The 26,294-nt window shown below is 48.9% G+C and overlaps 1 long non-coding RNA gene across 1 annotated transcript; it reads left to right on the forward strand.

Annotated features, from left to right (window-relative positions):
* Positions 1-1,044: 1,044 nt before the first annotated feature.
* LOC150064950 (uncharacterized) lies at positions 1,045-19,323 on the forward strand. The gene is made up of 3 exons (XR_016534864.1): positions 1,045-2,132; positions 8,231-8,487; positions 18,843-19,323. It is a non-coding gene; the product is annotated as an uncharacterized LOC150064950 (long non-coding RNA).
* Positions 19,324-26,294: the final 6,971 nt, after the last annotated feature.

The raw sequence follows: 26,294 nt of genomic DNA on the forward strand, positions 1-26,294 counted from the left end.
TGAGTCCCTGCAAGAAGCAGCTCAATGACAACTCTAATTTCTGAGACAACTTGAAAGGCCGCTTTGAAGATAGATGGTTTCAAGCCAAAGCCACTGTCTTGCATCTATGAGGAGCAGTAAAGACCTCTGCACAGGAGCCTGAGGCTGGCTTTGGCACACAGCTCTAGCAGTTGGGGGCCTGCGAGCCTTGGCTCCAGCCCCAGCCCCCATGTACAGTCCTACTGACCTGTGGTGTCCCAGAGCTTAGTCTCTGAGGGTCTAACACTAACTTCAGGTCTGCAAGCCCAGATGCCTTCAAAAGTAGAACAGTCTGGGTGGGCTTGCAGAGCCTTTATGGCTACCACATGTGTAAATTCCAGTCATCAATTCAGTCTCTCAGGTTCTGGCACTAAATATCCATCTTTCCATGTCTACAGTGGAGTGGCAAAGGCTGCTCTTCAACTTTCAACCAGAAAGGGTTGGGAGGGGGAGGCAAAGCAAAGCATATTTCCTTGGCTAGAATGGGCCAGCCAATACCTCACTCGGTGATCACGTGTTTTTCCCCATCAATCAAGTGAGGCCATTATTCATGCTAGTCTGCATCCAGCCTTCATTCACTTTTCCAAATTCCTCAACTTTTTAACAGAAGTCTCTTGGTTGTATTCCTACATACACATTTTTGTCCTCCAGATTTCTGACAGACCCCTGAGAACGCATCTGGGTTGGTCATTCTGTATTCCTCACTTCTAACCCTAGAAGCGCACGGCACTGTCTACAAGCTATGCTACTGTCTTGTCTATCAGGAGAAAACACCGAACAAGGCCTAGCTAGGAGCTACTGCATGGCTGTTTAATTCAAACAGCCATGGAGCATGGTCCTGTAACCCACAAGGCAGCAGGGGTACGCATGCTGACAGAGATGCTTGTATTCCTGCAGCTCAGCACATCCCAGACATTAGCACGGAGCTAAGAAGCCCTTAGCTCTGCAGAGAAGTCTGTGAAATGGCCAGCATTTCACTTCATTCCAAAGGACGGAAGAGAAGACCTGCAGGAGTCCACAGGCTTTGCCATTCCCACTGCCACAGGGTACATGGGAACCAGCCAAAGGAAATCTGGGTTTAAGTAGACAGTCCTCAAACATGATGATGAGAATGTACCATGAATGACAGCCCAAGGTCCACTACAACCACACTTGAGCCGGGCACAGTAGCTTCCCTCTGTGTCCCAGCCTTCTCTCCAGGACCCTAGGTTTCTGGCCCTTCTCCATGTTGTCTAAAAACCCAAATCCTGAAGATCCCATCCGACAAGCTCCTCACTTCCACTCGAGCTTATTAATCACCGCTCATCCCAGAGTTAAATATGGCTGCGACCATAGTCACAACCCCTTCATGTGGTCATCGATCTCACACCTCCCATCTGCAAGACTGAACCTTCCTCTGGGATTTTCCACACATACCATACGCAGCTCTGCTGGCAGCCCCTTTTCCTTCTTTCTTTTCCTTTTTTTTTTTTGTACCAGTATTAGAGGAGCTTTAACTAGAACCTGAGTGCTATACCTGAGCTCTTTTTTTCTTTTTCACTCAAGATTAGCACTCTATCATCACTTGATTCATGTCCCTCCTTACAACTTTTGGGGGGTTGTTGAACTGGAGATTAGAGTCTCAGGGACTTTCCTACCCTGATAGCCTCAGATCTCGAGTTCTATCCAATAACCAATTTGTCTTGATTGTGTCTCTGATGACATCATCTGTCCAGTTCCCACCCAGCTTTGCCATAGCAAAGCTCTAAGCTGCCATAATGGCTTCTCCCTGGCTTTTGACACCTGGGATCCCCCAATGATGGGGCACAAATAGTAAGGTGCACATCAGCAAAGCGAGCATGAGGATGGGAAGCTGAACAATCCAGGGGTAAGCCACTCTTGAATAACAAATCCTCAAATCTGTCACCAGAAACTAGGACACATCCATTCTGCCACAGGCTCTCTCGTTTATCTGCAAAATGAGCAATCAGTTGAGTCCTTAGAGAAGAAGGAGCAAGGACTGGCTTACCCCACAGAGATCGAAGGTCACTGAGAAGAACTTGACTTCGATGGTGCCTAGAAGGGAGGGCAGAGGTTTCCCAGGCAAGAAGAGGAAACAAGACACCTGAGACCAGGTGAGTCACTGCGTGGTGTTTTGAGATTAGCCAAACAAGACTGGCTAACTAACATACAAGGTATATTAGAATACAGAAAAGCAGAAAGAGCTCAAGAACAGGGCTCAAGGCCAAGTGTCTCATGGCTGCAATTGCAGCTACTCAGAAGGCTGAGATACAAGGATGGTAGCAGCCTGAGTAGGAATGTCCATGAGATTCTTACCTGCAGTTAACCTCCAAAAATCCAGAAGTGGAGCTGTGGCTCATGTGATAGAGCACCAGCCTTGATAGAAAGAGCTTATGGACAGCACTCAAGCCCTAAATTCAAGCCCCAATACCAGTGCACATGTGCGCGCGCACACACACACACACACACACACACACACAGTAACAACAGACATAAATGTGTGTGTATATACTTATTGCACAGACATTCCCAGCTAGCAAGGACCACTTTTCCTTCCTTTTGCTTTTGCCTCAATTGTAAAGGAACAGGAACACTCAATGATACAAGGATCCAGGGCTGAGGAGAGCTTACTACAGACAGTTTTAACATAAAAGAAATAGTGAAAGGTTGGGAGTTTGGTCTAATGGTAGAGTGCTTGTGTAGCATGCACAAAGATGTGGGTTCGATTCCTCAGTACTACATACATAGATAAAGCCAGAAATGGTGCTGTGGCTCAAGTAGTAGAGCTCTAGCATTGGGAAAGCCCAAGGACTGTGCTCAGAAGCCAGGAGTAGAGGAGAGAAAAGAAATAGTGATCAGATCAACCAGAGTCAGAATGCAAGAATCCTTGAGTCTGTTGCTAGAAACATGCAAATGAACACAGTGAAAGTCTACATATTGTCATGGTCCTCACTGCCTGAGATGACAGAGATGAGGAAGCAGCAGATGCCCCAAAGAGAGTGTGTGTCAGGAGGGCAATGTAGGGCTCAGAAGGCAGAGTAAAGGGGTGACAGACAGAGAAAGGCAGACTGTGACTTCTCTCTATGTAAAAAATGACCCATTACTTTCCATCATTTATTAGAAAAGGGAAAAGAAAGAGGGCACTGGTTGCTCACACCTGTAATCCTAGCTACTTAGGAGCCTGAGATCGCTATTCGATACCAGCCCAGGCCTGAAGAAAGAAAAGCCCCAAGAAAGTTCATGAGACTATTATCTTCAGTCATGCAGCAAGGGCCAGAAATGGAGCTGTGGATTCAGTGATAGTCACTGAGTGAAAAAGCTAAGGGACAGTGTCCTTGTGATGAGTTCAAGCCCCAGGACACACACACACACACACACACACACACACACACACACACACACACACACACACAGAGTCTCTACTGACTTGGAAGTTCAGGCAAATAATCATCCATGTTTTTTTTCTTTGTCCGTTATGGGGCTTGAACTCAAGGCCTGGGGACCTATCCCTGAGCTGTTTTTACTAAAGGCTAGTACTCTACCACTTTGAATACCACTTCTTGTTTTCTGGTGGTTAACTAGAGATAAGAATCTCACACACCTTTTTACTCAGGCTGGTTTCGAACCCTGATCCTCAGATCTCAGCCTCCTGAGTAACTAGGATTACAAGTGGAACACCAGTGCCCAGCTATCTTGGGGCTTCTCTGAAGGAACAGATGGCGTTGTTTGTCCCCTTAGTAGGGTGCAAGAGCCTGAGGGCCTGAGGAAGTACATTTGCTTTCATTCCCCTCTTCTGGCCCTCTGTGTATTTCCTTCCCCCTTGTATTCAGAAATAAAGATAAACTGCTTAAGTCTACAAATTTGCTTCCTCTACCTGCTTCTTCCCCTCTTTATTCACAACAGCCATTCTCCACCACAGATGAGCAAATGAAACCGAATAAAGAATGAGTCAGGCATCTCTGACTCTAAAACTGAAGGCCCTGAATCTGGAAGAAGAGGAGATAGAAGGGTACAGGATATGTCACCTTCTCCTGGGTTGGGGGTAACAGGATGGGACAGGCCAGTGAGGTAAACCAGGGAGGCAGGGTCTTTTTAGGGTCTCCTTCAATCCAGGGTCTTGGGGTTCTTCTCCACTAGGCTTTTCAAACTGGCCTGGATTGCTAGGCATTGGTGGCTCACATCTGTCATCCTAGCTACTCAGAAGGCTAAGATCTGAGGATCACAGTTTAATGCCAGTTCAATCAGGAAAATCCATGGAATTCTTATCTCCAATACCAAACACCTAGAAACAGAATTGTGGCTCAAGTAGTAGAGTGCTAGCCTTGAGCAAAAAAGCTAAAAGATAGCACATAGGCTCTGCAAGACACCCCCCCCACACACACAAACACATACACAAACACACATACACACTCACATACATATACACATACACAAACACACATACACACTCACATACACATACACACACACACCCATACACATGCACAAACACAAATACACATACACATACACAAACCTAGCCTGGACTACATGGAAGCTACCCTGTCTAAGCCCCATCCCCCTCCCAATCAAAGCTCAACCTGAAAAAGAACACAAACACTCTTACTGCCTCTTACAATCATCTTAAGTGCAGAGCACAGCCTTGTTCAAGTGAAACAGCCCCACTGGAATGAATCCAAGTCTCTGTGTGCCTCCCCCCAAAAAGAATTCCTGGACTAAATGCTTCTTCCCACCCCACTTGTGATGGTAGGAGGTGGTGCCTGGGTAGGTAAGCAGGTCATGGAACCTTCTTGAAAGAATCAGTGTCTACTCCCCAAAGACCAAGGAGCCTTCCAAAGTGAGAACACAGCACAGGACACAAACTCGCCACACATCAAATCTGTCAAACTCTGACTCCCCAGATGCCTCTGTGTGAGTGTGTGTGTGTGTGGTTCCACAAGCCACCTTGGAGACCTGATCACACCTAGGAACTCAGGTAGGGGGGCTGGTTAGGAACATTGCACCCTGGGGGTTTATTGCCCCCCCTGTATTCACAACAGCAGCCAACATTTATGTCAGGTCTCCCAGTGCGGTTCTCATTTGCAGCTGGGTTATAAGACAAGGGTGAGGGACTGGGAGGCAGAGCAAGGGAAGGGGCTGAGAGGACAATGTGGGGACAGACTCCCCAGATACTCCAACACACCAGTCAGTCCACAGGTTTCTGATTTGTTTCTCTGAGCTATGGTTTCTTCCTCTTTTCGTGGGGAAGGTCAAATCCCAACCAAACTCCAGGACTTCGTGGGGGGCAGGAGGGCTCTGCTGTGTGGTTCTGTCCCCTAGAAGAGCTGGGAGCAGGGGGCTTCAAGAGCAAGAAGATAAACGGAATCTGCTCTCTGTTTTCATGTATAGTAACAAGTTTTAGCTAATCAACCTCCAAGTTCATTTGGTTTTGTTCTTTTTTTGGTTGTTCTTTTAAGCCCACTGTGAATCAGCATTTGTAGTCTCAGGACAGAGGTGACATTGGCACTCTCATGAAGAAGCTGACACTTCTACTCTGGTCACCTTCCCACATAGGTTCAAGCTGTAAAACGGTTTAGGACACACTCTGTGCTGGCTCTGGTCCCCTACATGAGGCCTCAAGGCACTAAGGACTTGAAGTTCACTGGAAGTCTTGCCCTGGGGATTTTGAATCTCCCGGCAAACACCACACTCTGGCCTTGAACCCACCCCTACTTTACAAAAAAAAAAAAAGCCAGTGATCCATTGATGCTGAGCTTCCCTTAGTCCCAACAAAATTAGGACCTCTGAGCCAGGTACCATGGCTCATGCCTGCAATCCTAGTTGCTCAGGAGGCTGAGACCTGAGGATCAAGGTTCGAAGCCAGTCCAGGCACTAAAGAACGTGAGACTCTTATCTCCAATTAATCACTAGAAAATGGGAAGTGGGGCTATAGCTCAAGGGGTAGGGTGGTAGCCTTGAGCTGAAGAACTTAGGAACAGTGCCCAGGCCCAGAATTCAACCCCTACGACCCACCAAAAAGAAAAAACATGACCTTTGTTCTATGGAGAGAATCTTAAATCTTTGCAAATGTGTTCATTTTGTGCCTTAAGACCATGAAGTAACGCTTCTGATCTAAAAAAAAAAACACAAAAAACAAAAAACAAAAAAAAACAACAACAAAAAAGCATACCCCTTGCTGGCCTCTGGTGGCTCAGGAAACTGAAGTCAGCCCAGAAAGGAAAGTCCAGGAAGTTCTTATTTCCAATTAACTACCAAAAAGTGGGGAGTGCAGAGGTAGCTCAAGGTAGCTCAAGAGGTAGAGCACCAGTCTTAAACAAAAAAACTTAAGTGGACGGAGGGAGGGAGGGAGGGAGGGAAGTGAGGGAGGGAGGGAAGCATCAAGGGAGAGAGGAAGGAAGGAAGGAAGGAAGGAAACACTGAAACAGGCATTGGAAATCAGAGCCACTGTCACTTTGCAGTGGAGTCACTGTTACTTTGCACACTCACCGGCATGTACCCCCAACCTATCACATTCTCCTGAGACATCTAGTTTTTCTTCAGTTTTTTTTTCCCCCTGAGGCTATTTTGGCTGCAAGATAGACTCTTAGTAAAATAACAAGGACTTGACAAATAAAAGGAATGCTTAAGGATGCCTTCAGAGTAATCTTGCCAAGCCAGAAAGCCATCTAGATTTCAGTGCCTCAGTCAGGTAAGAAACAATTTGCCTGGAGAACAAAAGAGAAACAATAATAACAAAAGCCACTGTCTATCTCCTTTTAAGAAAGCAAGACACATACACACATGCACACTGTATGCATTCTTGTGTGTGTCTGCAGGTACATTGATGTGCATGCACACACATAAATGCATGCATACATTGCACTGCATGCTCCCATATGCACACATACACATTCATACAACCAACCATGGCCAGGTGAAGGCTATGTGTAGATTGTATGTTATACTATCCTTAAATCCTTGGGTGATCTTTTTCTTTTTTTGGGGGGGGGGGTGGCCAGTCCTGAGGCTTGAATTCAGGACCTGAGCACTGTTCCTGAGCTGCTTTTGCTCGTGTATAGGGCTCTGCCACTTGAGCCCAAGCACTACTCCCAGCTTTTTCTACTTATGTGGTACTGTGGAATCGAACCCAGAGCTCCATGTATGGTAGACAAGCACTGTACCACTAAGCTACATTCCCAGTCCAAGACAGTTTTTTAAGAGACAATTTTCTTTTGCTTTTTTTTTGTGTGCCAGGGGGCTGAGATCTGAAGGTCGTGGTTTGTCTCCAGCCCAGACAAATCTGAGAGACTGTTAGCTCCAACTAACCAGCAAAAGGCCAGAAATCCACTGGATCAAATTGTAGAGTACCAGCCTTGAATGGGAAAAATCTAAGGGAGAGCTCTCAGGCCCTGAGTTCAAGCCATAGGGCTGGCACACATACAAACGAAAACTGTGTGGGTGGGAGTTTGGCCTAGTGGTAGAGTGCTTGCCTAGCATCAGCAAAGGCCCAGATTCGATTCTTTGGTACTACATGTATGGAAAAAGCTGGAAGTGGTGGTGTGACTCCAGTGGTAAAGCACTAGTCTTGAGAAAGCCCAAGGACAGTGATCAGGCCCTGAGTTCAAGCACCAGGACAAGGAAGGAAGGAAGGAAGGAAGAGAAAGAAAGAAAGAAAGAAAGAAAGAAAGAAAGAAAGAAAGAAAGAAAGAAAGAAAGAAAGAAAGAAAGAAAGGAAGGAAGGAAGGAAGGAAGGAAGGAAGGAAGGAAGGAAGGAAGGAGAAAGGAAGAAAAGAAAACTGTGTCATGGAATCCCCCAGAGGACCGGAAGGACGCTGTATTTAGGGCAGGGCTGGTGTCGCAGGTAGGTAGGTAGGTAGGAAGCCAACATCCCCATTTACCCACCCAGCCCTCTGTCCACCTGTCCATCCATCACCCATCAGGATCCTCTGGCTCACCTCCCACCGAGGCCTACCCTCAGCCCCACCCCTTGGCGGGCGTGTGGGCGTGGCTGCCGGGGAGCGGGGCGGGGCTCCCGGCCCAGGAGGCGGGAGCTCCGCCCCGTGTGGGCTCCCCACATAAAAGGAAACGCAGCCTGTGTGGTCCCAATAGGAGGAGCAAGCTTCAGCAAGCCAGGTGCCCCGCAGGATCAAAGCGGCGCGGCCACCTCCCAGGGAATCCCCGCCAGCCAGGAATGCGTGCCCCTCGGCACTGTCTTTTCTTTTCTGACCCACAGGCTACAGGTACCGTTCCCAGCCTGGCAGAAGGTCCCACGCCCTCCGCCTGGCAGACATCACACCGCCCACCCCACACTGTCCATCAATGGCCTTCAAAGGAGCCGCCTCACCGGCTGCCCGCCCCCGCAGCGCCCGCGGCAGGGACCGGCACAGGACACCAGCTCTCCACTGGGCTGGGGACAGACGCCCACCGCTGTCTACACCGACCAACTCCAGCAGGCTCTTGTTTCCTTGTGGAAGAAACTGAAAAGACGAGGTGAGCCAGGTACCTAGGACTCACCCTGTAATCCTAGCTACTCAGGAGGCTGAGATCTAAGGAGTGTGGCTGGAAGCCAGCCCAGTGTGTGAGATTCTTATCTCCGATCAATCAGCAAAACACAGGGGAGTGGAGACACAGTTCACCTGTTGGGGCACTAGCCTCATGTGGGGAAAAAAAACAAGAGCTCAAGGCCCTAAATTAAAGACCGAACACCACCACCACCCCCCAAAAAAGAGGGGGCAGGAAAGTGAAGCAAGAGAATGTGGTAGAGGGGGTGAATTTGATTAGGTTCTATTATATTCATATATGGAAATGTCAGAATGAAACCCTCCTTGTACAATTAAAGTATGCTATTAAATTAAGTATTAAAATGGGGCTGGGAATGTGGCTTAGTGATAGAGTGCTTGCCTACCATGCATGAACCCCTGGGTTCCATTCCTCAGTACCACATAGACACAGAAAAGCAGGAACTGGTGCCGTGGCTCAAGTGGTAGAGTGCTAGCCTTAAGAAAGTTCAAGTCCCAGGACTGGCAAAAAAAAAAAAATTAAGGAGAGCCAGTGTGGCCCACACCTATAATCCTAGCTACTCAGAAGACAGAGATGTGGAAGCTCACAGTTCAAGGCCATTTGGGGAAGAAAAGTCTGAGAGACTCCATCTCCAAAATAATCAGCAATAAAGCAGGCTGTAGGTGTGACTCAAGTGGTAGAACACCAGTCTGGTATTCTGCCACAAGGACCTGAGCTGGAACCCCAATACAGAAGAGGGGGAAGTCACCAGAAAAAAAAGATAAGCAAGTAGGCGGGGCTGAGATCTGAAGATCAGGATTCTAAGACACTCTTATCTCCAATTAACCACCAAAAAGCCAGAAGTGGAACAGTGGCTCAAGTAGTAGTAGAGTGCTAGCCTTGAGCACAAAAGCTCAGGGACAGTGTCTAAGACCTGGGTTCAAGCCCTAGGAACCAGCACATATACAAAAAAAGACAAGCCAGTTACAGGGAAACCTAAGACTTGGGATGCAGAGAGCCCAGGGTGACCTGAATGTCAGGAAAGGGAAGGCAGAGTAATCAGCCAGCCGTGGGCTACAGCCTGGGGACAACTGCAGTCACCTGGCCCAGTTAGACAGGAAATGCAGGAACTAAGTTTCTGGAGGTCATGGGTGGAGGAAGGAAGGCCCTGGAAGGCTCAACACTGAGGGTGTGTGCAGCTAGACAAACCAGAGCCTCGGGGTCCCCAGTGAGTGTTTGAAACTCAGTGTGTACTGTATAAAGCTGTCTGGAGGAACGAGAGATGGAGTGAATGGACAGAGGACCAGATGAAGCACCCCACTCTGGGTGTCACACAGTCAATAATTCATGCTACCAGGGCCCTACCCATACCTCCACCCTGGGGTGGGTCCTTTCCATTCTGGAGACCAGCCTGAGGTTTATTAACCCCTGCTTTTCCCAGCATTATCTCACACAAATGGTGACAGAATAGTGCTAGGTGCAAATCCAGGCAGAGCAGATGTGGGTACTGCACCCACATGCCACCGGCTCTGGGTTTCACAAAGGGCCAAGGCCATGCACCAGCTGTTGGATACAATGGCCCTGAAGCCAGCTGCTGCCTCAAGAGAAAAGACAGTGCCCCAGCTGATATGGGGTCACAAACACCAGACCCAGCATCTCCCACCCAGGCCAGCCACTCAGCCACATGCTTCCACACACGATGATATTTAATACACACATCCAAACATCTCTCCTAGAGCTGTGCATTCTGTCCCCAAATTATAGAATCCTCAACCCACAACCCAGAATCCTCATGAGATCAAGGACAAGTAAGATCACAGCTTTGTGTTACCACATTGAGGGGCCTTCAGAGGTTCTAACAGGTACTTAACTCTCAGTAAGAAGCAAACTGGGAACATGGCTACTTTCAAAGAAAACAAAACTAGTCACCAAGCAAAGTAGCTCATGCCTGTAATTCTGACCATCCCACACAAACAGTTCGTAAGAGATCATGTCTACCAATAAAAAGCTAGGTATGGCAATTCATGCCTGTCATTGAAGGGATGGAGGTAGGGAATATAAATAGAATTGTGGCCAAGACCAGCTTGGGCATAAATGTAAGACCCTATCTCAAAAGCAACCAGAAGCCAGGCACCAATGGCTCATATCTGTAATCCTAGCTACTCAGAAGGCTGAGATCTGAGGACTGTTATAAAAACCCAGCCTAGGCTGGAAATTCCATAAGTGAGATACTTATCTTCCATAAACTACCAAAAAGCTGAAAGTGGAGCTGTGGCTCACATAGTAGAGTTAGCCTTAAGCACAAAAGCTCAGAGGCAAGTACTTAGGACACAAGGGGGGGGGGAAAGTATCTCAGAAAACAGTAGCAAAAGCACATGCAAGCAGATCTCTTTCAAAGTAAGAAAATAAACTAGGAAGTTCCCAGTGGGGTGCAGAAGCTAGGGCTGAGACTAGAGGCTAGAGATACCCAGGGGTGGAAACAAGGAATAAGGCATGCCTGGTCCAAGGACACAATGCTATCTGCCAGAAACTTCCAAAACTCTTATCAGGCTGACACAAAAGTATTCGCAGCCTTGTCCTTGTCCTTGTAAGTTCAGATCACTAGATACAAAAGAACATGACACAATCACTACAAATTGTGTCAGGGGGAGGAAGGACCCTCACTAACAGTGTAGAGGTGATGCCAGCGCCCCCTCAAACCACTGGAAGGTCAGGAGTGCAGGCATGGGTCCACTGAGGTTTGTGACTTAAGGCTTCTTTGGGGTTCAATGTCCTGAATAAATGTGTGGGAAAGAAAAGCAGCTGGGCACTGCTGTCTCACACCTGTAATCTTGGCCACTTACAAGACTGACATCTGAGGATCTCGGTTCAAAGCCAGTCTGGGCACTAAAGTCCATGAGACTCTTTTTTTTTTCTCTATATTTTTTTTATTGTAATTAGTAAAAGGGTTACATGATATTTGCCAGATAGAAGGTGCATTAATTCACATACATTGATACCCTTTCACATGTCTTGGTGTCCATGAGACTCTTATCTTTAATTAACCACCAGAAAACTGGAAGTGGAGCTGTGGCTCGAAGTGGTAGAACGCTAGCCTTGAGCTGAAGAGCTCAGGGACAGTGCCCAGGCCTAGAGTTTAAGCCCCTGACAAAACAAACAAGCAAACATCTAGAGCCTGGAGCTAGGTACCAGTGGCTCATGTTTGTAATGCTAAGCTACTCAGGAGGCTGAGATCTGAGGATCACAGTTCAAAGCCAGCCTGGGCAGGAAAGTCTGTGAGACTCTTCAATGAATGACCAAAAGCCAGAAGGGAAAATGTGGATCAAATGACAGAGCACTAGCCTTGAGAACAAAAGCTTAGGGACAGTGTTGTCCAGGTCCTGAGTTCAAGCCCCCCCCCCACAAAATCTGGTACTATAGGAGACAAAATGCTGATGTCCCCACAACACACAGATGTGAGGACAGAGTCAGCACATGGGTGGAAATAACCCATGTATAGATAAAAAGACAAACGGTAATTCCAGGGGTCAAGGGGATGCAGGACAATGAAGATCACGGTCAAAGTCTTTGTCAGCTCCTAGCATCTGCTCAGCCCATGTTGGCACTGGAAACTGAAGCCTGGATCTAAGTGGAGCTTAGCTGGGTTGGTACAGGTTAGAAAGCTGAATTCAGCACTGAGAACCCAGCTGGACAACCACCAAGAGCCCTGGCCACAATCACAGAGCCATGGCCATCACTAATAGCTTGGTCAGCAAGCAGCTGGCCACAGATGGCAGAGCATACTGTACATGGTGTCCCAGGAGCCACAGTAGTCAAAAAGGCCACACCCATCTGAGGCCATCTGTGAGAAGAAGACAACGCTCCTGGACACTACTGACCACCAGCTCACAAGGGCCATCCATTGCTTGGGGTGGGGCTTATAGCTATGCGCAAAATCAAACAGGAAGACTAAGTGGCATGGGAGTTTTCTAAAAGACAAACTAGCCACTGACAAACTAGCCTTTTAGCTAAGGGATCATTCATGCAGTTATAGCCAGTGCCCTAGGTTTTCTCGGAAGTCACTCCAGAGGAGACAGGAGAGGTCAGCAAGTGCTCAGGGTGGGGTATGGGTTTGTGGTAATGACACATTATGCTTCTAAAATGAAACACTTGCAAACATCTAAACAGACTAGAAATGCAAATAATCCCGTAATTTGGTACAGTGTGAGCAGAGCACTTTTTTCCCCCCAGTATTGAGACTTCAACTCAAGATCTCACTTGTTTTCTTTTCCACTCACAGCTCAAACTCTACTATTTGAGCAAACACCTCCATTTCTGGCTTGGTAGTGGTTAAGTGAAGAGTTCCAGGGACCTTCCTGCCTAGGCTGGCTTCAAACAGCAATCCTCACATCTCAGCCTCCTGAACAGCTAGGATTACATGTGTGAACCATTGGTACCTAGCACCAGAGCACCTTGTAAAAAGCATGTGATCAATAGTACTTATCTTGAGCTGCTTAAAAGAAGCTCAGGGACAGTGACCAGATCCTGAGTTCAAGCTCCAGAACCAGCAGGGGGGAAAAAAGACATGATAAAAGCATACGATAATCATTCCAGTTTGTTTGTTTTGTCCATGGTAGGACTTGAATTCTAGGCCTGGGTGTTGTCCCTGAGCTCTTCAACTCAAGCCTAGCATTCTACCACTTGCTCTACCACTTGAGCCATGGCACTACTTCTGGTTTTCTGATGGTTAATTGGAGATAAGGGTCTCATGGACTTTCCTGTAATGGCTGGATTTGAATTTTGATCCTCAGATCTCAGCCTCCTGAGTAGATGGGATCATAGGCAGGTGTGAGCCACAAGTAGTTGTTTTTTTTTCCTAATCATAAACAAAAGGTCTGAAAAGCACAGTATGCACTTACCTGACCTGTAGCTTGAATGATCACTAAGTAAGTGCAGGGAGAAACTGGCGTTAAAGAGCAAGGTAAATCAATCTGTGTAGTCAATGACATGTCTCATAAGTTTTCTGACAGCATCATCTGGCTAAAATCAAGCTCATCAGAGGGAAAGGAGAAAGGTCTTCCAGGGACAGACAGGGGTCAATGCTGTCCTAAAGTAGGCTACTGTGTTTTCTTTGGGCATGATTTGAGTGATTTGCTAACAATACAGCAAAACCTTCACATGCAGTGTTGAGAGCCAGTGGGATCCTCTAGAAGGTAGACCTAGTGGAAGGTGATTAGGTTATTGGGCTGTGATCAAGAGCCCAACCCCTGAATTGCAACTTGACTTCCTGTTTCAAGACAGGCCCCACCCTGTCCTCACCAAAGGCTAAACCAATGGTGTCTCCTTTTTCCCATTTCAGCCTCCATGAGGGCGCTAAACATTTTTTTTTCTTTATACCTCCCACCTACCTGTCCTTCCTAAGGAAAAGGAATCAGAACCTCAAGCTCTAGAGCTCACCCTGCCTGCAGACCTATGTCTGTAGTGTGTACTCACAGAAATTTGGATCTCCTCTGAGGACCCTTCCCAGCCTCAGAGCCGACAGTCCTCTAGATCAGTGGGCACTGTGCAGATCCACAACCACACCATTGTAAGTCCATGGGATACTGTACCAGACTCAACCTATATCTCTGGGTTAAGGAGTAGGCTGTCCACTGTGTCTTCTGCAAATCCCCTTTGCTAGCCCAGGTATGTCCGCAGTGGCTACTCCCTTTGGGCATTCTCTGCACCCAGCTGGTCCTCTCCAGAGGTACCCCCATTCATCCTTCACCCTAATATCCTCTTTAAAAAGAAGCCCCCAGTCAAGAGCTGATGGCTCATGCCTGCAATCCTAGCTGCTCAGGAGGGTGTGATCTGAGGATTACAGTTCAAAGCCAGCCCAAGCTGGAAAGTCCCTGAGATTCTTATCTCCAGTTAACCACGGACAAACCGGAAGTGGTAGAGTGCTAGCCTTGAGCAGAAAAGTTCAGGGACAGCACCCAGGCCCTGAGTTCAAGCTCCATGACAGACCCAAAAAGAAGAAAGAGGAGGAGGAGGAAGAAGAGGAGGAAGAGGAGAAAAGGAAGGAAGGAAGGAAGGAAGGAAGGAAGGAAGGAAGGAAGGAAGGAAGGAGAAGCAACCCCTGTTAAACACCCCTACCCATGCTGCAGCTCTCTCCCTTCCAGGGCCCACAGGTCTGCCTGGCCCTGGTGCCTGGAAGACTCTCAGTGAATGGACACCTAATTCAACTCCTCATCCTTCCTCCAAAGTTGGCCAATTCTATAAATGACTTTGAGTAATTTCGGTCCAATATGTCCCGAGGAGTGTGTTGACATTCCTGACTAGGGTTTGTGAATGCATTCTTGGAGGGTAAAAATTAACCAGCGTCAGCCATGGTGACTGGTCCCCACTAGCTCCTGGTCCCAATCAAAAAGGCTGCTCAACTCTTCCAGTGCTCAGCTCCCCAGAGTCACACCCAAGAGCCAAGGCCAGGTCCCATGCTGTTCCTTCCAAAAAAGCAGCCAAGGAAACCCTGTGTAATTGCTCTCATTGATCATTCCCTCTGGCATGTGGTTCCCAGACTGAACCATTTATCCAAATTAAAACTGTTCTCTAGAAACAACATCAGACCCCTTTAATTGAAAATAAAACCAAGCAGCCCCGAAGGCTTTTTTTTCCCTCTTATTTTTATTTTTTTTTAATGAAAGACATTCTTCCTGATATCTCATTCTATTAATCACTGAGTTTACACAATCTGTCAAAATGGCTTGATAAGAAAGCTCCCTCCTCTCCTTTTCCAGGGGTCTGATTCGCGCTCTGTGGAGGACAGTGTGAGGATATGGTGAACACACCAGATTCTAGCTACAACTAACCATGACAAGGAACCCCAAAAAGTGGTGGCTAACCCAGAAGGCCTGAAAGTGGACGGCTGCATACATATATTTAATACTATTATTTTTCATCACCATAAGGCTGATACAGCCCAAGGGTCCATTAACTAGTGAATGTACCAGTGTAATGTGGCATGTTGACACATGCCACATATGACTCAGCCTTAAAAAAAAAAATGATACATGCAAGAACAAACCGCCAACCGCCAGGCACCAGGGGCTCACAGCTTCAATTCAAGCTGGTTCAGTACTAGCCCAGTCAGGAAAGTCTATGAGACTCTTATCTCCAACTGGCCATCAAAGTGGTAGGGGACCGAACCCTGAGTTCAATTCTAGTACTGGCACGACAGATAGATAGATAGATAGATAGATAGATAGATAGATAGATAGATAGATAGGCAGGCACATGAACAAACCTTGAAGAAATTATGCTAAGAAAACTAAGCCAGTCACAAAGAACAAATTCTATGTGGCTCCACCTCCTTGAAGCCCATAGAAGGTAGGCTCACAGTCCAGGTGCAGCAGCTTATACCTATAATCCTAGCAACTTGACTTACAACTGACATTGGTTTGAGGCCAACCCAGGACAGAAAGTTCTGGGTATCCTTTCTTAACCAATAGTTGGAACATGGTGGCCTGCACTTGTAATATGAGCTGTTCAAGAGGCTGATATCAGGAGGATCATGATTTGAGACCAGCCCTAAAGCCCTAAGGATTCCATCTCAATTAAAAAGTTGGGTGTGATGGTATGCACACCAGTTATGGTGGTAGTGTGAACACACTTGGAATGATAGTTGTCAAAGAGTGATCATTTTTAACAGGTAGAGCTCCAGTTTTACAAGATGAAAGAATTCTAGACAGATGGCTATAGAGCATGGTTATGTATCTAAGCACTAGTAATGGCTAAAATGTTAAACCTCATGCCATGTGTATTTTACCACAATATTGTTTTACGTTTGTGTCATTTGACCTCCAATCACTAGCAATCTTTCCAAGAACATAACTAGCCCAGATCTTCTCAAGGATCTATGTACAAAGATACACACAGGCATATATGGGCTAGGAATGTGGCTCAGTGGTAGAGTGCTTGCCTAGCATGCATGAAGTCCTGGGTTCCATTCCTCAGTACCACATACACAGAAAAAGCCAGAAGTAGCACCATTGTTCAAGTGGAAGAAAAAGAAGCTCAGGGACAGTACCTAGGACCTGGGTTCAAGCCCCAGGACTGGCCAAAGAAAAGGTGGGGGTAGGAGCGCACAACTGAGCAAGGCTAACATAATAACATAATAGCATCTGGGATGTTCCAATTTAGATCATAAATGTGGCCCTGGTTGGTCACAACCTGTGTGGACCCTTGGCGGTGGGGCTTAGTGAGAGGAAGTTAGCTCATAAGGGGTATTAGGGCCTGATATCTCTCTCTCTCTCTCTCTCTCTCTCTCTCTCTCTCTCTCTCTCTCTCTCTCTCTCTCTCTCTCTCTCTGCTTTCTTCTTTCAGCTTCTCTGACATCTGATCTTCAGAATGAGTCTTAAACACACACACACACTTTTAAAAAAAACCATGTAAGCAAGCAATTGGTCAAGGACCAAAATCTCTGATATCACACATCAAAATAATAATTCCTCCTCCTCCTCTCTCCTTTTCTTCTGTCTTTACCAGTCCTGGTGCTTTAACTCACTGCCTGGGCACTGTCCCTGAGCTTCTTTTCTTTTACTCAAGGCTAGCACTTGAGCCACAATGCCACTACAGCCCTTTTCAGTGTATGTGGTAATGAGGAATTGAACCCAGGTCTTCATGCATGCTAGGCAAGCACTCTACCACTAAGCCACATTATCAGCTCCTCTTCTTTTTTCTTTTTTTCCTCTCTTCTTTTTTCTTAATTCTTTTTTTTTCTTTTTGCTAGTCGTGGTCTAAAGCACTGTCCTTGGGCTTTCTCAAGGCTAGCATTCTACCACTTGAGCCACCATACCACGTCTGGGTTTTTCTATGTATGTGGTACTGAAGACCAAACCCGAGTCTTCGTGCAAGCACACTACCACTAGGCCAAACTCCCCCCACCCCCACTCTTCTTTTTTAAACTTGATTTTTTTCATGCATTTTGTTACATGCTGGAAAGCTGACAAGCACAGAGTACAGTAATATTTGAAGGACAATGTGCCTGCTTCCTTGTGTTTCCTAGCTGTAGCAAAGTCTATAATGAGCACTTATTCTGTAAAACTTAGTTGAAAACCCCCTAATTTGAAACCAAGGACAGCCAGGCACCAGTGGCTCATCCCCGTAATCCTAGCTACTCCAGAGGATGAGGGCTGAGGGTCATAGTTCAAAGCCAGCCGGGGCAAGAAAGTCTGAGACTCTTATCTCCAATTAAGCACTGAAAATGCCAGAAGTGGAACTGTGGCCCAAGTGGTAGAGTGCTAATGGTAGTCCTGAGGAAAAAATGCTCAAGTATAGCACCCAAGCCCCTGAGTTCAAGTCCCAAGACTAGCACCAAAAGTAAAGCGAATGAATGACTAAAAGCAAAGGCACACAGTCTACCTAGATGGGTCCTGATACTTACTGAACAAATGCTGCACACATCCCTAACCAGCTTATCACAGACACAGACACACACACACACACACACACACACACACACACACACACACGGGATTCCCTTTCCTTCACCCCTGGACATTGCACTCTACAGTCCATTCCTGATGAGCTGAACTGGAAGCACCTGTCCTCACTAGACTGACAAATGCTTTTGTCACTCAGGCCTCTGCTGTGTCACCAGTCCCAGCTAGTACTCCTACCTCCCAAGAACAGGAAAGTCAGCCCTGGCGGCAGCAGGAAAGATGTTTTCCAGACCCTGGGGCAAGGAGATTTTTAGCAAGATGAAGGTAGAGGTGGGTCTGCAGTCAGTCAGTGCTGACAGGAGCATAGATACACCAAGTGGCTCCCTACCATGCTCCAGCCGAAGCTCAGGGTTCCCTGCAGGTGTGCCCCAGACTGCAGGTAAGGGATGACCAGGGCAGCCAGGACAAAGAGCGATTTTGTTCTAGGTTGATGAGATGCCAGAGTTTGGACTCTTTCCCTGTCTCTCAATCTGAACACACCTTTGATCTACCTCCAAAATGGCTAGTGAGGAGAGGGATGGAAGCCCAGGGAAATCTCTAGGAAAGGTGATGGATTACAAAGTGTAGAGGAACACCAGGCCCAGGCCCAGGGAGGCCTTTGTTCTGGAAGGAATGTGCACAGGCACCCTGGCTAATGGCCCAGCCTGGCCCCAGGGCTGCCAGTAGGCCCAGCCAGATGTGGCCTTACACAGTTTATTGGAGTTGTGCGCTAAGGTAATGGGGAGAGCTCAGATTCCTGAACCCTCTGGTGGGAAATAACCAGCGCCCCCGGTGCCTGGAGTGGGCGGGCCTTGCCCATTTAAAAAGAAAAAAAAACAAGTGAGGGTAGGCAGCCCGATGAGCCCTGCCCACCAATTAAGGAGCAATTTATTTCTTTTATTCCTACAGTGACTGCTTCTGCATTCCCGTGCAGTCAACAGAACAAGCATTGGCTCCCCATTCCCAAAGCAGGTCCACAAAACCTACACACAAGTGGCGCCACCCTGCACAGTCTGCACAGCCGCACTGCACACAGCCGCTACGATAAGGAAAGGAGGTGAATGCCTTTGGTCCACTTGGAAGTGTCTCTGGATACCAGGGGTGTGGCCTGGTAGTTCAGGGTGTGGGCGACCATGAGCAGGCACCCAACTTCCTGGATTTAACGGTAATGTGGAAGAGGAAGGGAAGGAAAGGGAAGGAAAGAAAAGGAAGAAGGAAACAAGGAAGGAAGAAAGGCAGTGGTGGAGTACTAGCCTTGAGCAAAAAGAGCTCAAGGACCACTCCCAGGCCCTAAATTCAAGCCCCACAACCCCCCCCCCCCAAATCAAATTTCCAGTTCATGCTGTGGTCTGAGATCTGAGGATCATGGTTCGGATCCATCCCAGGCTTTGGAGTGATTCTCTCCAATTAACCACCAGAAAACCAGAAGGGATGCTGTGACACAAAGTGGTACAGTGCTACCTTTAGCTAAAAAGCTCAGGGACAGGACCCAGACCCTGAGTTCAAGCCCCAGAGAGAGACAGACAGACAGACAAGAGAAACAGACAGAAGGGGGGCAGGCACTGGTGACTCATGCCTGTAATCTTAGCTACTTAGGAGGCTGAGATCTGAGGATCATGGTTTAATGCCAACCTAGGCTGGAAATCGATGAAACTTTTATCTCCAATAAACTACTCAGAAAAAACTGGAAGTGGCACTGTAGCTCAAAGAGTAGAACACTAGCCTTAAACACAAAGAGGCTCAGGAGAGTGCCCAGGGTCTCAGTTCAAACCCAAACACTGGGGGGTGGGCGGGGGAAGGAAGGACAATGTATGGGAAAAGAAAGAGGAGAAAAGAAATGAACAGAATAGCATCTTCCTGGGTCCTACATGTAGATCTATCAAATACATCTTCTAATACCTTAGAAACAGAAAGAAGGCCTACAAAGGGTGTTCAAATGTGGTTATTTTTCCCAAAAAAAAGAAGAGGAAGAGGAAGGGCCTGCAACTTCACGTGCCATAATTAGCTCAAAGGAAGGAAGGAATATAGAAAGGGGCTGACCTCAGTGTCTAAGGAAGCAGCTGGAGCTCAAGGTCTAGCTACAGTGGCCAGTGAGTGTCCCCAGCTCCAAGCCTGGATCTGCCCATTCAAGCTGGGGTTACCCCAGGTGGTTAGAAGCTGGAATAATCAATCCCTGCACCCCCAATTCAAACCCAGACCTTGGCTTCCAGAGGATGCACACAAGGTATTGAAAGTCATCACAATTCAACGAATCTTGCAGCAGACTTGGGAGATGAGATGACTGATTAGACCCAATTATGGGTAAAGAGTCTCAGGCCAGCACAGGTAATCAAGGATGGGACTGGGGGCAGGGGGATAATTAAGGGCAGAGAATCTTTCTTCTAGTGATGTTCCCCCATGGAGCAGTTGTTTCTGATCTGATCAAGGAATGCTGTACTGGAGAAAAGGTTCCACAGGCATGGACCCCTGTTAACACTAAACAGTGCTCTTTCAACAACAATATCACCATGGTTTTGTGGGGCATTCCAAGGGCTTCTCACTTGTGCTGTCCCTCACACCCACGGTGTCATGTGCAGGCCCCAGTGGGTGCTGGGGCCACCAGGTAAAGGATCCCAGGTATGGGGGGGTGGGGAGCTTGGAGCCAGACAGTGGGCGTTTCCCAAGGACACACCCTAAGGGTGTGAACTCAGCACCAGAAGAAATAGGCACAGGGGCTGAGAATGTATGTGGCTTAGTGGCAGAATGTTTGCCTAGCATGTATGAAGCCCTGGGTTCAACTCCTCAGTATCATATAAAGAGAAAAAGCCCCCGAGTTGTGCTGTGGCTCATGTGATAGAGTGCTAGCCTTGAGCAAAAAGGTCTGGGGCAGTGCCAGGGCCCTGAGTTCCTCAAGCCCAGAGACTGGGAGAAGGAAAAGGAAAGGAAAGGAAAGGAGAGGGGAGGAGAGGGGAGGGGAAGAGAGGGGAGGGGAGGGGAGGGAAAGGCAAGGCACAGAACACATTCCTCATCCCTCGAGTTCAAATAATAAGTTCAAGATCTTACTTTTCTTCTTTGACAAGGAATGAATGTGACGTCCAAGGGTAAGGCCCTCGGTTGGCCAGTGCCTCTGACCATCTGGTGAATGAGATGTATCTTCACAGGGTTTTCAGTTTTCAGAAAGGCAGAGCAGGTACCCAGTACCTCACACATGCAAGGACAAGAGACATCCCCCAGCAGTCCAGCTAGGAATGCAGCAGTTGGGGCTCAGCCAGATCCCTAATGGGTCCAGGGTGCTAGGCATTCCCCTCATCAGTAAAGTGGGTCCTTGTGCACAGAGCCCGTGGGGAGACAGGAGAGGTAATTGACAGATAGAGGGGAACAGACTTCTGGCTTCAGTCTCTCTCACTCAGTGCTCCTGCCTGCTGCCTCCTACCAGATCTCAGCCAACTCCTTCCACGGCCTAGGAACATAATTTGACCCCATGTACTTTTAGCTCCCAGGTCATATCTCCAAGTAGCTCAATTTTCAAAACATTGGATGCCAGCAAGATACTTTGTAAAGGCTAATCAATTTGCATTGGGGAACATACTTTTCTACTTTCCCTATCTTCTGGGTGTTTATTCATTTTAAAAAAATAACTGCTGATCGCTTTGGCAACCTTAGCTGGGAAGCGCTGTCTAGACATGCTTTAGAGTCCAATTGACAGTCAGATATGCACCAAGTCAAGACTGGAGCCAGGAGCAGGGCAGTTCTGTCCCGAATCCTGAGTTACTGTACCACCTCATTTCCACATGTTGAAGGCAAGCGCCAAAGCCTTTCTTTGCACATCTATACAATGGTATGGCAGTCCCCTCCCCTCCCCCAAAAGCTGTTAGTGGGGTGACATACAATGCATACAAGGAAAGTATCTAGTACCAGCAACTGCTCAGCACTCTGTAGGCTTTCTTGACTTTGGGGGGTTACCAGGGCTCTGAGGTCTGGCAACCTGCCAGTTCCCGCAGTTCAGCTCCCCAACACCCAGCTCCTCTCCCCTCAGCTCACCCCCACACCAGAGCCACGTGCAGGTCTCGGGGTTGGGGGGGCTCCATCCACCAGCTGCAGCACTCCCCACTCCCCTCCGGCCCCAACACAGAAAAGCCTTTCTTAATTCTTGTTGATTGATTTGCAAATATAACCTCAGAGGCCCTGAAAGTGAGAAAAAGAGAAATCCCAAGGACACACACATACACACACACACATCTCATTTAAAAGCGAAAGAACTAAAGCGCTTTAAAAAGCGTTCATAGGCACAGATCAAAAGCCTCCAGAAAATAGGACCAAAGGGTCAAAGGGATTTGTTCTGAAAACCTATGTGATGTTAACTCAATGATGATTTTCACATTCAACTTTTCAGTGGGAGCTTCTCACGGGGCAGGCAGTCGAGCATGGGGGCCGGGGGAGGGGGTCGGAGGAATTAGAAACAATAATTAAAAAAAAAAAGTAGGAGCTAGAGAGTGTGAATGGGCTGTAACCCAGCCGCGAGCGTCCTCGGGAGGGTTTGTCTCCCCGGGCCCCGCGCCCCACGGCGCACTCTCGGCTTTGCAGTCTCGGCGGAGCCGGGGTCTGGGCGGGCCTGCGCGGGCGCCAAGACCCCCCTCCCCGCCCGGACGCGCAGAGCGAGCACCCCGGAACCCACGGGTGCGGGCCTGTCAGAGGCCACGTGCCACAGGTGGGCCCCGGCCGGGACCCCGCCCCGAGCCCCCGAAGTCAGAGGGGCGCGGACACTTGCCTGGGAAGAGCGGGAGACGAGTCCTGGGCTTCTCCGCGCAGCCTGGCGGCTCCGGGCCGCAGAGTCCCGGACAGGGAGTAGAGAGCGAAGTTCGCCGGGCGCGAAGGCGACAGGGACCGCGCGGCTCCGCCCTCGCCTGCCGTGCCGGGCACCGGGGCCCTGACCCGGCCGGCCCGCGCTCCGCCGCGTCCGCCCTGGGCCCCCGCTGAGCTCGCCCGCGCTGGCTGCGCGCTCCCACCCCGGTCCGGGAGCCCTAGCAGCGGCCGGGACCCCGCGATCGCGCGTCCCCCGGAGCTCCGGTCCCGGCGCCCGAGCCGGTCTCCGCGGCCAGGTCCGGATGACTGCGCGCCCGGATCTAGGTCCCGGAGCCCCGCGTCCTGGCTCCCCGTGTGCAGTGGCCCCCGCCCGCCCGAAACAAAGAGTTGGGCAGCGCGTGGTGGCGGCTCCCGGCCTCCCGGCCCCGGTACCTGCGCGAGCCCGCGGCGCAATCCGGCGGGGCGATGGCCGGAGCTGCGCTGGGAGCCGAGCTGCGCACGGGCGGGCGGGCGGGCCGTCCCCCTGGCTGGCGGCCCGCGTCCGCCGCAGGGCCCACCTCGAGGTGGCAATCGCCACCGCCAGGCCCGGCCGGTCACCTGGCCTCCTCACCCAACAGTGTCTTGGCGGATGCGCCCCAAGAAAACCCCACACACACCAAGTTCTCCGCCCTTGCTGGCCACAGAGGGGACCGGGAATTATTCAGAAGCCCACAGAGCAGCCCAGGCTCCCAGCAGTGAGAAGGCCCGACGGGCGGTGGAAGTGTACCTGGGAAGGCCGATTGGAGTCCAGCTTCGTGCAAAACCACTTCATTCTTCTATCTCGGGTGTCTGAGACCCGTGTCCACTAGGAGGTCTACCCAGCCCTCCTGTAGATGAGTGAGGGCCGGAGCGGCCTGCAGAAAGCCGCAGTTGCCCTCGATCTCTCAGACTCACTTCCCTAACTTGGCACACTTAAGAGGATGCCAAGCCATTTGACGATAGCATATGGATAAAACGAATGCTCCTAGCTGGTGCCTGTCTACCCCAAAGGCTGAGATGTGAGGATCAGGGTTCAAGGCCAAGGAAGCAAGGATTTCCAGGGTACTCTTCTCTCCAACTAACCACCAAAAAGCCAGAAGTGGACCTGTGGTTCAAGTGGTATTCCAACCTTGAGCAGAAATGTTCAAGGACGGCACCCAGGCCCTGTGTTCAAGCTCCAGGACCAGCACAAAAAGCAGCAGCAGCAACAACAACAACAACAAAAAGGGTGCAGCAGCTGGGAACTGGTTGCTCATACCTATAATCCTAGCCACTCTGTAGGCTGAGATCTGAGACTCACAGTTGTAAGCCAGCCCTAGAGAAAAGCTCCCAAAAGACTTATATCTCCAATTAACTACGCAAAAGCCAGAAGTGATGCAGTGGCTCAAGTGCTAGAATTCTAGCCTTGAGTACAAAGAGGCTCAAGGACCATGACTGACAACAAACAAAGCACAAACCAAACAACAACAAACCTGTGGCTCTTCAGAAACAATTAGCTCTATTCTTGCTGGGAAGTCACGAGGAGGTTTCTTCCACCTGTCTTCCTGGTGACAAACACAACACCACATATCTGGACTATATCCTGTGGGGAAGGCTGAGGTCCTTCTGCCATGGGCAGCAGATGCTTTGGAATCTGCAGGAGCAAGGTGAGGACAGGGCTTGTAGCAAAGCTATCAGGAAGTGGTCCAGACTCTCTCTAAAGCAGAGCACTTGAACCCACCCCCAGCCCTGGTCCTCCCTCTCCTATGCCAGGGAAAAAGCAGGGAAAACCAGGTTTGTCCAGGATGGTGGAGAAGCTGAGCAAAAGGAGCTGCTTAGTAGGCTGAGAGCTGACGATCGTGGTTGAAAGCCAGCCCAGCACAGGAAAGTCTCTGAGATTCTTACCTCCAGTTAACTACCAAAACGGCAGAAGTAAAGCTGTGGCTCAAAGGGTTAGAGTGCCAGTTTTTAGTGAGAAAGCTCAGGAACAGAGCCCAGGCCCTGAGTTCAAGTCCTAGGACCAGCACATACACACACACACACACACACACACACACACACACACACACACACACACCTGTAAAGTCTGTTTCAAAACAGCCAGCAGAAGCCATGGATGCAAAGGCACCAGAAAGGGAAACAGCAGACCTCTGATCCAGGCTTTCATTACATTCTATCTCATTTAGTGGTGATTTGTAGGCAGCCTTGTCCCACTCCTGAAACTCTGGGAAATAGTAGCCTGGTTTCTCATCACAGAAAAAGCTAGGCATTCGTTGCTTCAAGTGAGTTTCCTGAGCCTCTAGCCATGAGAGACTCTACCCTAACACAGAGGACTCCAGGGGTGGAGGCTTCCATACTGAGAAAAAAGCTGTCAGGAGGGTGGGAAAGAGGCCATCAATCAACATAGCACCTTGTTCAAGGTCAAGGGCAGAGCTTGAGATGTCACTGCTACTAAGCTCTTCTCCAGATTTCTTCCCTGGTGTGCCTGTTTACTCCACCCCCATTGCAGTGGGAATTGGATTATCTGCGGAGATATTTATTTCATCTATGCTGTCTGAGTAACTACAGGAAGTTTGAGCTTTGCAAAGTGTTAGGATGTCCCTTAGCAGGAGTTAATGCTGCAAAGTTGGCCCAAGAGCTCAGAACTGCCAAGATTCCATGCTTGTGTCAGGCAGCTAAAGTCTTCCCAAATCCAAGCCAGGTGGTCCGCCATGCCTGCTGTCCCCTGCTGCAGTGGCAGGAGTGGGCACAGATGTCCTGGTTATATCCTTATTTTTAGTGGGACTTAGATGTCCCACTCAATGCCTCACAATATCTATTCTTACATTCTCTGTGAGTGTCTTCCTATGAAAGAAGAAAATCAAACCTGGTGCCAGTGGCTCACACCCATAATCCTAGCTATTTAGGAGGCTGAGATCTGAGGATTGTGATTCAGGGAAGCCAGCCGGGGTATGAAAGTCCAAGAGACTCATCTCCAATTACCAGAAAACTGGAAGGAGAGCTGTAGCTTGTAGTGGTAGAACATTAGCCTTGAGCACAAAAGCTCAGGGATAGTACTCAGGCCCTGATACGAGACCTGAAGACTAAGGCAGAGAAGAAGAGGGCCGGGAACGTGGCCTAGTGGTAACATGCTCACCTAGCATGAGTGAAGACCTGGGTTCGATTCCTGGATACCACATCCACAGAAAAAGTTGGAAGTGGGACTGTGGCTCAAGTGGTAGAGTGCTAGTTAGCCTTGAGCAAGAAGTGTCCAATGACAGTTCCCAGGTCCTGAGTTCTAGGCCCCAGGACTGGCAAAAAAAAAAAAAAAAGAGGAGGAGGAGAGGAGGAAGACAATGGAAATGACAGGAGTGAAATGGGGAAGGCTGAGCAAATCCAATGTGCATTATGTAAAACTGAACTATATAATTTGAGGGGAGGGACAAGATGGGGGGAAATAGGAGATCAAGATACCACTTGAGCCACAGCACCACTTCCAGCTTTTTTCTATGTATGTGGCACGGAGGAACTGAACCCAGGCCTTCGTGCATGCTGGGCAAGCACTCTACCACTAGGCCAAATTCCCGGCTCCTCAATTCTGCT

Source organism: Megascapheus bottae, chromosome 3 (assembly GCF_031878675.1).
Source record: "Megascapheus bottae isolate mThoBot1 chromosome 3, mThoBot2.hap1, whole genome shotgun sequence".
NCBI classification, from domain to species: Eukaryota; Metazoa; Chordata; class Mammalia; order Rodentia; family Geomyidae; genus Megascapheus; species Megascapheus bottae.